Here is an 11,970-nt window from a genome sequence, read left to right as displayed (position 1 = left end):
CCATTAAGACATAATTATAGTCCAATTTAAACATTAAAATGTCATCTAAAAATAATATAAAAAAAATGCAGTACCCTCACTAAAGCACCAACATGACATCAAGGCTCTTTGTCTTTTGTATACTCTAAAACCAAAAGTTTTATCTTATATTTAAGGTTAATAGTCAAATTCGCTTTTGAAAGGTCACTCATTTTTCAAATTAGTCCTGAAAAGATATTTTTAGTCATATTAGTCCTTAAAAGATAAAACATAAGTCAAATTGGTCATTCCGTTAATTAGATAATGATGTGGTAGGTTAATGTCACGTGTTACAAAATGATTGGTTGACGTGTTAGATAAGTGACACCTAACACGCCACGTATCACTTAACATGTAAAAAAGTTATTTATAATCAAAATAGTCCCTAACAGTCCAAATATAAGTTATTTTCATTTCTAAAATTTTAAAAATTAATCAAATTAGTCCTTATATAAATTTATTTTATTTTTTCTTCATAATATTAAATTTAAAATATTTTTTACTATCAAAAAATATTTTAAATTTAATATTATGAAAAAAATAAAAAAATTTATATATGGACTAATTTGATTAATTTTTAAAATTTTAGGGAAGAAAATGACTTACGTCTGAACTTTCAAGGACTATTTTGTTTATAAATAACTTTTTTGCATGTCAAGTGACACGTGGCGTGTTAAGTGTCAATGACCTAACACGTCAACCAATTATCTTGTGACACGTGGCATTAATCTAACCGCGCCATCATGCCACGTGACACTTAACGTGACAAGTCATCATCTAGCTAACGGAAGGACCAATTTGACTTACGTTCATCTTTCAAGGACTAATATGACTAAAAAAAATCTTTTAAGGACTAATTTGAAGAATGGATAATTTTTTAGGGACGAATTTGACATTAACCCCTTATATTTGATTGAAAATAGACTAGGAATTACAAACAAATATGTTAAACAGTGAAAAATAATAAAATATTAAGACATTACCATTAAGGAATAGCATCTTTGTATTAGGGTGAGACGCCACACACTACATCAAAACCACAGAAAACGAAAAGAAAATCTTAACAACATGGCATGAAAATAAGAAACATCGGCATAGAAAATATTCATCTAATGAGTACAAGATACAAAACTTCATACTACATTACTACAATCTCATCTCACCTAAAGAAGAACAAGAGCATTGCACACTCGATTTGATTGTGCTGGAGTAAGATTTGGAGGGAAAGAATAGGGTATATAGAAACTTTTTTCTGGAAGCAAAAACTAATGAAATAAAAATTTTTAATTTTAGTAAATCACCATTTATTGAGAAAACAAATTGAAAAAACCATAAGCAAAGAACAAACATTACAACCTTGATAGAAAACAATTCAATGCAAGTAGCAGAATCCTAAACCAATATGAGTAGTACTAGTAGAATCCTAATCCAATATGAGTAGCATCCATTATCACCACCAACCGTCATCATGAGAAGAAACATCGATGCTTTTTTCTATTTTTATATCAAACCACGTCATCTTCTTTATCATAATCATCAAATTGATGATGATAATGATGATGATGATAATGATGATGCTGATGAAGAATCCACCACTGAGCTCAGTATTTTCGATGCACACAAGTACTTCAATAGCAAAGATAATAATAACAATAATAATGAGATCCCAAAAGTTACCATCATCAGCAACAACAGAGTCTCCCCTCTTTCCAACGTCCACTCCCATAAGACCACCATTGCTCCAGAGAAGGCCAGTAACACAATAGAAACTACCGCAGAGGAAAAAACTTAGTGCAAGTTAAAGTATTCACAACAAATGTTGAACGCAACGGATGATGAAAACATGGCGACGACCACGACAACGAACGACGGGCGATGAGCGGCAGAACAGGGCCCGTGGATGCAGACGCTGGCGATTGGTGAATCTGGGGAGCACTATAAGAAAAACGCTGAGTACTGTCGGATTTATCGTCATAATTATTATCGACATGTACTGGTGGATTTAGCGTCGAATTTTCTAACGAAAAGGAGAAGAAATTTGTTGCCATAAAAGGTTACCGTCGATACATATTTTTTGTCACTAAATCCGACGGTAATTGTTGGCGTAAAGATGGAAGTCACGCGCGCGCCAATTTTACCATTGGATTTAGCGACAGAAGAATCTGACGGTATCTTCATTTAATAAAACGCGTCGTTTTGGTGAGTTACCGTTGGATTAATCTGACGATAAAATTGGGGTTAAATTCAAATGTGAAGCCCTTCTCTATCACTTGTATGACATTGTTTTCTCTCTCTCTCTCTCTCTCTCTCTCTTCTCGTCTGCTCTCACTGCCGCCGACCAGCGCTCACTCTGGCCACTGCTGGAGCTTGCCATTGACGTCGCCACCACGCCTGGAGCACTCGCTGTCACTGCCGCTGCACGTGCTTGTCAAATCTGCTGCTGCTGTTGTACCTGTCGCATCCTCTGCCGCGATTGCTGTTCACGTTGATGTGCCTCTATCACCACGAAATATATATAAGACTACAGCCACTATCATCAGATTGGTTTGTTGGTATGCTTATTATATTTTTTTCATGTTATTTTGTGAGTTTAACATTTTTCTAGGGTTATTGTTAATTCAGTGGTTAAATTTGTTTAATGAAGTATGTTATTAGGAGTTGTGTTAATTTAATATAAGTAAAATTAAATTTGTCATTCTTCTTGTTAGTTTGCTTAAATTAAGAATTAGGTTTTAATTAGTTGAAATAATAAGTTTTACTTATTCTTTTAAATTAGTTTTCAAATTAGTTTCAACTTGTGAATTTAATAAGTAATCTTTTTTTATTAGGACGGTGTTATTTCCTTTGAGCTCAATTGAAGTTTCCTTCTTTTTTTTTTCTGTGAAGTAATATTCCAAGTTGGTTTTCTATTTCTGAATATAATGAATTATTTAGATTTTATGTTAGACTTACTTTTCCTAGGATAGAGTTTTAGGACGAAAGTGGGAGAAGGTCGCATAGTGGCACCTTCTCGAAACCATTGTTTGCTGAAAAAATGTGGAGTTATAAGGGGTTGTGTACTAGAATGGTTAGGATTTGATATTTTATTGAATGCCTGTATGATATTAATTTATGCCTACAGCTGTTTCCTATATGAAAACTGTTGTATTTATTTAATGGATGTCACTCAATTAAGGAGAAGTTCTGCCAGATTATTGTTTAAATTGTTTAAAATGTGTTCGGTTTTGTCAGAAAATGATAATTGTATTCGATGGGAGATTCTAACAATAGAGGACACTCTGCCAAATTTTTTAAAACAATTAATACTTTCTGTTATTCGTTAAATTCTAGGGTGTGTGTTTCAATAAGATTCCAAGTCATTGTCTATGGATGTATGAGAGGGATAATGATGGCCATGGGGTGATGTGTGGAAATCATATTCCCACACAAAATTCACCGGCAAGTGTACCGGGTCGCATCAAGTAGTAATTACTCACAAGAGTGAGGTCAATCCCACAGGGATTGATAGATTGAGCAATTTTAGTTAGGTGATGAATTTAGTTAAGCAAACAGTTGATGAATTGAGTGACTTTGATTGACAGAAGTTAAATGGTAAGTAAATAAAGGTGCAGAAGATAAATTGAGTAGAAGAATAAAGTGCAGAAGAGATAAATTGTATGTTACTTAAAGAACAAGAAAGTAAAAGAGCTGAAACTTAAATTGCAAGAAAAGTAAATTGCAGAAACTTAAAGTGCAAGAAATGTAAATTGCTGAATCTAAATAGATGGAAAATATAAATTGCTTGAAGAATAAAAGGATTTGGGTGCTGGGACTTGGAATTGAACAAGAAATTGTAAGTTAAAGTAAATCAGAAAGCTCTGAGATACAAGACTTCAGATCTGGATCTCAGTAGCAAGAACAGAAATGGAAAATTTCTTCAAGAAACCAAATAGCAAGAGAACTTGAGTCAATTATGAAATCCTAAAGAGACATTGAAGATCAAAGAAGAGCAATGAGATTAGAAAGCAGATCTAAATCTCAATTACTCTCTTGATCAAGCAGAAAATAAATTGCAGAAGAAAATGAAATTGAAAATAGCAAAAGAAATTTAAATCCAATTATCCAATTCCCAAAACTATACGAAAGCAAAGCAAAGATGATTCTCAGATCCAGATTCAATGGAATTCTTCAATCTCAATTTAAAAACCCAAAACAGAAAAGTAGAAGTTGCAGATGAAAGAAATTGAAAACAGAAAACTAAACTCAGATCCAATTCTTAGAACAATTGAGAAGAGAGGTAAAAGATGATTCTCAAACATAGAATCAATGGAGCTCTTCAATCTCAATTCAAATTCCAAGAATAGATAGTGAAAGTTGCAGAAGAAAAGAAAATGCAGAAAGAAAACCAGATCCAATTCCCAAATCCCAAATAAAAATTCCAAAGTGAAAATTAAAAAGTGAACTAAAGGTAAAACTAAAAATTGAGCAAAAGGTCCTTTACAAATCAAACTTAATCCTATTTATACACTTTCTATTTTGGTCTTCAAAGCTTGGAGTGGGCTTTTCAAAGTTGGCCTTGAATGAAAAATGGATCCGGGTGGCTTTTGGTTTAAGTGGCATGGGTTGGAGGCCAGCTCCATTGGAGCGCTCCGTTTGATTTTGTGAACTTAGCGTTCACTCTTTGTTGGTGAGCCTTGATTGCAATTTGTCCTTGCCCATAGCGTTCACTAAGTGAGTGCTGCGCTCAAATTGTGAGAGCTACTGATAAACCCATATTTTATGATATATTTCATGCTTAATCTGAGTGATTTATTCAATCCTTCACCCACTTATTCATATTAACTGCATGGTTTTACTTTCCCTTCCTTATTATGTGATGTATGTGAAAAACATGTTTCCTATGCTTTAAAATTAATTATTTTAATTACCTTTATTTCCATTCGATGCGGTGATTAGTGTGTTGAGTAGTTTCAGATCTTCTAAGGCAGGAATGACTCAAAGGATGGAAAGGAAACATACAAAAATGGAAGGAAAGCATAAAACGGAGTTTGTGAAGAAACTGGCAGCCACGCGATCGCATGGACGACGCGGCCGCATGCCAGTGCGAAGAGAGCGCGACGCGAACGCGTGACTGATGCTATCGCGCGCCTCGAGTGAAACACATATGACGCGGTCGCATGACTGACGCGACCGCGTGCCAAGAAAAACTCCGAATGACGCGACCGCGTGACCCACGCGGACGCGTGACAGAGGCCACGCACCAGAAATTGCAGAAAACGCTTCCAGCAAATTCTAAAGCCCTTTTTGGCCCAAATCCAAGTCCAGAAGGCATAGACCAGAGGTTATGAAGTGGGGGAATGGATCCATTCAAAGAGAGTCTCCACTTTAGTTAGTTTTCATGATTTGAATTTAGTTTAGAGAGAGGTTCTCTCCTCTCTCTTCTCTCTTTAGGATTAGGATTTAGAATTAGGACTTTATTCGCTTTCAGGATTATCTCTTTATCAGGTTCAATATTCCCTTTTATTTACTTTTGTAATTTGATTTATGAATTCTTCCATGTTACAGATTACTCTTTTGAATTAATGTTAATTGAGGTATTTCAGTTTATTATTGCTTTCTTTTATTTATATTATTGTTATTCCCATCTGAAGACATTTTTTTTCTAGTAGATTTACTTTTCTCCTTTTGGTCTTGGTTAAGAAATCAGTAACTCAGGAGTTATCAAACTCAAACATGATTGATAATTGTTATCTTTGTTAATTAAATTGAACTTAAATAATCCCAATCTTTTCCTAGGAAATAAATAGGATTCGAAGATCAACCCAATTAATCCCTTGACCTTCCTTTATCTTAGTAAAGGTTAACAAAGTGGAATTAAGATTTAATTCTCATCATCATTGATAAGGATAAGTAGGATAGGACCTCCAATTTCTCATATCTTGCCAAAAGTTTATTTACAGTCATTTATTTATTTTACTTACCATTTAAATTTCTTGTTCTTCATTTACTTTATTTGCTAATTAAACCATTCGCTCCTCATTATCAAAACCTCAATTTACAATCTCCATAACCAATAATAAGAACATACTTCCCTGCAGTTCCTTGAGAAGACGACCCGAGGTTTGAATACTTCGGTTATCAATTTATTTAGGGGTTTGTTACTTGTGACAACCAAAATGTTTGTACGAAGGGATTTCTGTTGGTTTAGAGACTATATCTACAACGCGACTGTTTTTATAAAATTCTTTACTGGAAAAAATTCTAACGTCAAAATGGCGCCGTTGCCGGGGAACTGCAATCATGTGCCTTATTATTGGTTATTGTAAATATTTTTCTTTTACTTGTTATTTGTCTTTATTTTCCTCATTTATTTTTATTAGCCACTATGAATTCTCACCCTTTTCGCTTCGAGTTTGGTTCTAATGTTATTGAAAGGAATGGAAGTTATAATAGGAACATGCATCAAGGTCAGACCAATCAAAGATGGATGGAGCCAAGAGGATCTGATCAACCCTTTAGGCAACAACACCCTCCAAGATATCAAGGACAAAGACCATTCTACAATGCATACCAAGCAAATAGACGTGGTGGACAACCTTGTAATTACCAACAAGCCCCACCCTGTGCTTATAGACCATCCTCTCAACATAACTCCGAACCACCACACTCACAAGCTCCTTTTCACCATTCACCACCGTATGATCCTCATTTACCCCGATTCCAATCAAATTACTCCCAAACATCACCACTTCCCCATGCACCATATCCAAATCTATCACCCCAAGAATCAGAGGTTCGCCTCAAGGAAACAGTGGCTCGACTTCAAACAACCCTTCATCAACTGGAGCAAGCAGTAAGTCAATTATCTTCTAGGCGTTCGAACATTCAAGAACCTCCCACAGCCCCATGTGGACAATCTAACGAAGAGCGTAGCATGAAGGAGATACTAGAAACCCCAGTGGACAAGACAGAGCATGGCTTCGTACTGGAATAAGTAGAAGAAGCTGTCATTGTTAAAGAAGAAGAGTTGGTTGAAGACTTAGGAGACGCTGAACTTCCATGGGAATCTAGAGTTGTGGAGCATTCTGTCAAGGATGTTATAATTGATGCTAAGGAGGATTGTTCGCAATCCCCAGAGTAAGTCCTTCATGAAGAACTAGACAGAATAACCCAAGAAGCAAGTTTCCTTGATGATGATAATCTCAAGTCAAGTTCTTCTAGTAATGAACTTGCATCCGCAAGTGAATTCTCTGAGATTAAAGGATCTTCCCCAAGTGACTACGAAGATGATACGGAGGTATATTTCTCTCAACCTCCAGTCTATGACTTAAGTGATGAGGAAGACGTAGATGGCTTTGATCAGGACATGGATACATTTGAAGAATCTTGCAAGGAAGTGGAGAAATTCACAGAAGAGCACAAAAGAGTAGAACTCATAGAACCACTGGAACCACCTATCCCAAGGCCATTACCACCCAATACAAGCTTCAAGTGGGTATAATCCTTAACCTTTAACTGTATTTTTCCACTTGAATATGGTTTGCTTGAAACAGATGGCCAGCTTAGAGCTCTCTGCGGCTTTAAGAGTAAGTGGGACATGGCTCGTACTCAGAGCTGGTGCACAAGGTTCAATAAGGTTCCACGCTTCAACTCGAAGTGTAAGGATTGGTTTCATATTCAATCAAATGGATCTCGGAAAGCGTTTGGTCATCTTGGTGGGAATCCAATTTTTAAACCGCCGGAATGGAAAAGTATAGATAAAGACGAAGGTGAATTTAAAAGCAAAGTTTGGGATCCTGGAATCTATTCTGACATTCGTCACCCCGGGAGCCTGACAATCTGTTTGAAGCTGCTCAGAAGCTTCACATGCCTAGTTTGGGACCCCGGAGGCTATTGGCATTCCAAGCATTGGTGGAGATTTCTGGATGAATTTAAGCATAAGCCGCCATAACAGGAAGCTCATCCAATGTCCAACTTAAGGACTTTAAAAGTGCTAGGTGGGAGACAACCCACCATGGTATGATCGTTCCTTTTTCAATTTTTTTCTATTTAGTTTTATTTGTTTTCAAGTCTTATTTCATTTTATTATATTGAACCTGGAGTTTTGCATCGCATTCATATTAATCATTGCATTCTGCATACTGCATATAAAAAAAAAGAGGGTGCGTGACGCGACCGCATCATTCATGCGATCGCGTCAAGTTGCGAAAAATACTTCCCATGCGACTGCGTCATTCACGCGGCCGCGTGACCTGGAGATCGGCATAAACATCCAACGTCCAGAAAGTTAGGCTGGAATCGTACGGCCATTGTGCGTTTTGCACAAAATGCCCACGTGATCGCGTCCCTGACGCGATCGCGTCACTTGCACAACATCAATCCCACGCAATCGCGTGAGCGACGCGAACGCGTCGCATGGATTGCACAACACCCCAAAAGGAGACAGAGAGTTGCGCTGAAACGACGCTGGATTCGTGCGTTTAGCACAATTTCCAGCGACGCGATCGCATGCCCCAGGCGAGCGCGTCATTTACTCTTTAGCTATTCTATGCGATCGCGCCACTCACGCGATCGCGTCAACCACCATTTCAGCCCAACCACGCGACCGCGTGCCCCACGCGATCGCGTGGATTCAAATTTATAACCCCCCCAGTCACGCGAACCCTAACATTCGCCCCCCCAAACCCCTCTCCTCCCTCTCTTCTTCTCCGATCACACCACCACCTCCCAGCCACCATCACCGAACGACCGCCACCCCGCCGACCACCCAGATACCGCCGCCACCCACCCCCTTCCTTCCCCCCTCTTTCTTCTTCTTCCTTCTTCTTCCTTCCTCTACAGCTACCCCTGCCACCACCACTACACCTCCACCTGCCCCAGAGCCCGTCTATCATCTAGTGCACTGCCTATTTCGACGGCTGACCAGATAGAGCGTCGCAACAAGCGACACTATGAGCACCTGAAGCTGATGATACGTTCTGGCGACATCCCCTTTGAGCCTGACACACCATTCGAGGCATCTGAAGAGGAGGCAACCCCCCCTTCCCTTCCTTCCCTCTCTCCCCTACCCCCATTGCCCTTCCCGAAGCCCCTGCCTCCGAACAGCAACCGCCGCCGCGCCAGACACCACCGCCACCATCCCCAGCCACCTCTCTGCCCCACTCTCCTTAATTCGCCTACCAGGTTTCGACGAACGCCGCCCTTCTATCCATTCGTAGTTAATTCATACTTTTCTGTTTATGTTCATATTTAGGCTAGTTAGATATGCATGTTGTAGTAGATTCTAGGTTGTTAGGTAGCCTAGGATGTGGTTAGTGGATTTAGGCCTGTTTAATTGCGCTGTTCATGTTTTTTGTTTTATTATTTTCGTAATTCTGCTATTGCTGTGATGTTAGTTTTGTTCATATGCTGTAATTTCTTGTTTCATGCTGCTCTTTACTCTGATTTTTCATGATTCTTATTCCTTATATGTAATTGCAGCTTTATTTTTGATTCATATGAACTATTCTGTTGCTGTTTATTTTCCGGGACAATCCAATTTTAGCCGGAATGCTGCCCAAATTTCTGTAAAATGTTTCCATTCATGTCTTGGTTTTGGCATTTTCAACTGTGGTTTCCTTAGATTTAACCAAACCAAATGCCAGGGCAAGCTTTCTCCTTCTCTTTGATTTCCTGGTTCTTAATCTGCATTTTTGATGTTTAGATTCCAATTTTTGCTATTTCTATATCTATCTGAATCATCATCAACTTAATTTCCTTGTTTGGATATGAGTTACCTATAGCTTCTATTTGTGAATGCCTGTTACTTGGAATATGCTCATTATGCCACTTACTTTACCCACTTTTTACTAACTCACTAATTTTAACTTCTTAAACTCTTTTTCAATTCTAACTAACCTAACCTTTCATACTCTCTGTTCTTGGTTTTTCACTTTCTTTTTAACCTTCTAACCATGGCATACTGCTTATTTCTCCTAATTAACATGCCTTCTATCACATTTTGGATTGTGAATTCTTCTTTTCAGACTTTTAACTCCTATACAATCCTTAATGCACATTTACTTAACTCATTTCCCTTATCCTATTGCTCCTTTGCCACTTCGTGTTTCTTTTGACTATTTGCCTACTTGTTTTCCTATTTTTATTATACCTTGGTTTTCTGTTTTTCAGGATGTCTGCCACCCAGAGAAAGGGAAAAGCAAAGGCAACTACTGGCAAACGTAAAAGAGGAGAATCCGCTATGGCTATCATGGACATCATGCACGATGACTCCTGGCGGGAGAAAAATTTTACCCCGCAGGAGAAGGCTGACCAGCTACTCCCTGCTAATGATCCAGTAAAGTTTGCAAATCGATACTGTGAGCTGAAGTATCCGGTGTTTGCAACCTCCAGGAACCTATACCTGGAGAGAACTTTGAAGATCCCAGAAGAACTCCAGCAATACACCTCCGATCAGATCAAACAAAGAGGCTGGTTCTTCCTGGAAAGAAACCTGATTGAGGTCAATGCATCCTGGGTTAGGGAATTCTACTGCAATTACTTCAAAACTTCCCTAGATGCAGTGAACCATAGAGGAAAGCAAATTCTGGTCACTGAAGAGGCCATTGAAGATGTTCAGAAACTTCTGCCTAAAACTGATCAGCTGGATGGTTATCAAAGAGCTGAGGAGGATATGCGCTTCATGAAGTTTGATTGGGATGCAGTCAAGGCCCGGATAGCCCTTGACCCGACCGTTCCTTGGATTATGGGTCAGAACACTACCATGCCAAAGGGAATCAAGTGGATTTACTTGAATGATGAGGCTCGGCTATGGCATCAGATACTTAGCAACTTCATTATGCCGAGTACTCACGAGACTGAGATACCAGCCGCTATGCTCACCCTCCTATGGTGTGCGATGGAGGGTAAGGACCTGTACCTGCCACGCTTTATCCGGTACTATATGGCTAGGGTCCACGTCCGAGGCACTCTTCCCTTTTCTTATCTGATTACACAGCTAGGCCGTCGAGCTGACGTGCCTTGGGAGGATGCTGATGAAAAGCCACCTGCTGCAGAATGCAAGAAGATTATCCCTCACAGCAGGAACTTTCTAGCTTTGGGCTACAGACCTCCTTTCCTCACTGCTCCTGGTGCCACAGCCACACCATCTGCCGGCCCCTCTTCCTCTACAGCTGCCCCAGCTACCCCTGCCACCACCACTGCACCTCCACATGCCCCAGAGCCCGTCTATCATCTAGTGCACCTCCTATTTTGACGGCTTGACCAGATGGAGCGTCGCAACAAGTGACGCTATGAGCACCTGAAGCTGATGATACGATCTGGCGACATCTCCTCCGAGCCTGACACACCATCCGAGGCATCTGAGGAGGAGGCGGATGCGCCCGAGGCTGCAACTCATCCACAGCAGGAGGCAGAGCAGGAAGGCACCCAGCAGACAGCACACCAGCAGGAGACCCAGCATCAGATTCAGGCTGTAGACTCCGAGATCCCTATCCAGTCAGCACCTCCTCTGCCACAGGCAGCTCCTCAGACCACCACCACAAAGACTCCAGCTACCCGTCCTTCCAGTGATGACACCCCTTCACACCCTGCTTGAGTGAGCATCAGGGACGATGCTACATTTTAAGTGTGGGGAGGTCGCCATCTCTGCCATTCTTTTTTTTGGTGAACCACTACATACTCTTTTTATTTATTTTGCTACTTTTCTGTATTTTTATTTTTATTTTCTCAGTACTTATATATATTGCTATTTTTATGTATTTATTCTATGTTGCACTTTAGTTCATACTTTAGCCATTTAGTTTTAGTTGCAATTCTAACTTATTAGTTATAGAAATTGTGGATTAATTAGTATATTTTACCCTTTTTAGCATAAGATAGCTTAGTTTAAATTGAAAAATATAAAAAGGAAGTAAACTAGGGACTTGAACATAATAGAAACAATCCACACACCTTGTATATATAGCATTACAT

This window comes from Arachis ipaensis, chromosome B05 (genome assembly GCF_000816755.2).
Source record: "Arachis ipaensis cultivar K30076 chromosome B05, Araip1.1, whole genome shotgun sequence".
In the NCBI taxonomy this organism is placed as follows: domain Eukaryota; kingdom Viridiplantae; phylum Streptophyta; class Magnoliopsida; order Fabales; family Fabaceae; genus Arachis; species Arachis ipaensis.
Note: the sequence above shows the minus strand (reverse complement) of the source record.